We start from the raw sequence: 2,918 nt of genomic DNA on the forward strand, positions 1-2,918 counted from the left end.
ACACAATCAATAACTGGCATGTTAAAAAGAAAATTAATAGTGCCAATCAATGAAATTCACTATTCAAAATTAAGAGGGTAGTCCATAGAAATAGACAACTCAAAAGAGAAAATAATATGGCATACAATCATTTAATTACCTTTTTTTTTTTTTTGATAATGATAATCCAAATCATTTAATTACCTAAGCTTTCCACTTCTTTATATGCATCACTACTAAAACAAGACAGCCATCTGTTCAAGCCAAACAAGAAATTAAAAGACCATCATCTCTTTTCTCTATTTTTCTAGCCATGGAGAGCAAAAAGACCAAGGGAAAACAAAAGATTGAGATGAAGAAAATAGACAAAGAAGTTAATCGTCTTGTTACTTTCTCAAAACGTAGGTCTGGACTGGTATCAACAAAAAAGCTAGTGAGTTGGTGACTCTATGTGGTGCTGAAGTTGGTGTGGTAGTTTTCTCACCAGCTGGAAAGTCCTTTTCATTTGGTCATCCCTCAGTTGAGTCTGTGGCCAACCGCATCCTAAAACAAAACCCTCCACAAGCCCAAGAGGATAGTAGTACCCATCCTTTGGAGGCTCAATATTGGAGGGTGAGAATCAATGAGCTCAACCAACAATGCGATGAGTTTCTCAGGCAACTCGAGGCTGAGAAAGATCGAGAAAAGGCACTTCAGAAACTGAAAAAGGCAAGAGAAAATAGGGGTTGGTGGGAGGTTCCTTCTGAGGAGCTTAACTTTCAAGAGTTACAACAAATGAATGAATCATTGAAGGTGTTCCACAAAGTTCTGTGCGCTCGTATGAAGGAGAAGACTATAGCTGGGTTACCCTCTTCTTCTTCTACCTTTCTTGCTGATATTTCTGCCCAAGGAACCGTCCCTTTTGCCCCTAATGCCAGTAGAACTAATCCTTCTAGCTTTCCCTCTGGCTATGGCTATGGACAAGGGCACTTCTGGACCTATGTTTGGATACGGCTTATTACTAAAAACTGAAAACTTTTTGCTGAAAACATTGTAACAAAATAATTTTTAAAAGTATGAATAGTATCGTGAGCAGGGACGGACCCACGTTGAGGGCAAAGGGGGCCGGGGACCCCCTGGGCCCAAAAATTTTTTTTTTTTTAGCATGTAAAATTTTCAAAACAAAGGCCTGGGCCCCTTGGTTTTTAGCTCAGGCCCCCCTTAATTTTTAGCTCAGGCCCCCCTCACCTCCACCATACCTATCCCAGCCCAGGAGTTTTCAAAAGCCCAAGAAAACCTTAAAAAATATATATGTAAAAAAGAAAAAAAAAAAACCCAGCAGTTAGTATTCAGTAAGACCCCAAAACCAAACAGAAAAGCCAGAAACGAAGGAAAAAAAGAAAAAAAAAAAAAAGAAAAAGAAAGAAAGGGAGAGGTGAGAGCGAGACAGAGAAAGGAGAGAGCCATCACACCGTGACGCCGCTGCCCACGCCATGACGACACTGCCCGCGCTAGAGAGACCTATCTTGCTACCTAGTACCCACACTGCCATCAGTTGTTTTATACCCAAACCGAAGACCCATCTTGCCGCCATCGCCGCCGGTGCTCGATCTACACTACCTAGCCCAACTTCATTGCTCTACTGCTCCAGCCTTCACAGTTCACAGGTATTTAATCTATCATTTCCTTCAAAACCTAATATAATGTTTGTGAATCTCAAAATCTAAAAATCTATGCTTTGTGGACTTGTGGTGTTTGTGTTTTTATTGATGAGTGATGAACTGATATTGGTGATTCCGTGATTGTGAATCTAAAAATTTATTCTGCCTGTGGTTTTTTTTTTTTGGGCATTTTGTCTTTGGCTTTGTGACTCTCTGTGACTCTATGTTTGTGACTCTCTATTTTGTATTATATAGAAAAGAGAGATAGAGATAGAGTAGAGTCTGTAAAGATTAGAGAATATATTACTGTAGTGTTTGTCTGTTTGTTCTTTGTTGACCGGTAGTTGGGCAACAATAAAGACAAGTGACAGAAAAAAGAAGAAGGTAAAGTTAAGAAATTTTTTTTTTTAGTAGTGCAGAATAAATTTATAGCATCTGCAATGGGATTGGGTCAGTGTCTGAAATATGGAGAGTACAAGACAAAGACAAAGACAAAGATTAATAAAGGCAAAGATCAAAGGCAAAAGAAAAAAACAAATCATAAAATATAGAAAATTGTCACACATCACAAATTTAAGAAAATAAAATGATTCATTTGCGTATATTGTTAATCTATAATGCTAAATTAAATAAATTTATAAATTGAAAAGAAGTGAGAAATACTAAATTTATAATTAAATGCTTCATGCATGTTACCTAGATTATAGTATTTGTCCTTAGTTAGTAACAACAATCATTTGTGAGATAATATATATGATTCTTATTTTATTTGTAGATCATGAAAAAATCAACTACAATGTTTGATTTTTTCAAAAGAAAATATTCAAATTCTTCCAAAGTTAACGTGGGATTGCCAACAACTAATATTGCTATTCCAATTCCAAAAAATGTGGATATTCCAATTCTAGAAAATATTCATTCCCCAATTCCGGAAAATGCCGATGTTCCAATCCCAAGAAATATTCATTCCCCAATTCCAGAAAATGCCGATATCCTAATTTCGGAAAATAACCATATCTCTCAAATACAATTTCAAAAAGTTGATCTTGATATATTAAGAAACAATGATTTTTGGGTATTTGTCTTGGTTGATAGTTTATTAATACTATATGGATGCGTATTTGAAATTTTTTTTTTTTCACTTATCTCCGACCCCCCCCAGCTTGAAATCCTGGATTCGTCCCTGATCGTGAGACCCAATTTTAAAGTTAGATTTATGTTTTCCAGTACTTGCGGGTCCCATAAACAGTGTACAGGACCCAGTCAAAAAACGCAAATGCCAGATGCAATGCAAATGCG

General features: G+C 36.6%; 1 pseudogene; it reads left to right on the forward strand.

Annotated features, from left to right (window-relative positions):
- Nucleotides 1-292: 292 nt before the first annotated feature.
- Nucleotides 293-990, forward strand: LOC126713320 (agamous-like MADS-box protein AGL61; annotated as a pseudogene).
- Nucleotides 991-2,918: the final 1,928 nt, after the last annotated feature.

The sequence above is a fragment of the Quercus robur genome, chromosome 1 (genome assembly GCF_932294415.1).
Source record: "Quercus robur chromosome 1, dhQueRobu3.1, whole genome shotgun sequence".
Taxonomy (NCBI): Eukaryota; Viridiplantae; Streptophyta; class Magnoliopsida; order Fagales; family Fagaceae; genus Quercus; species Quercus robur.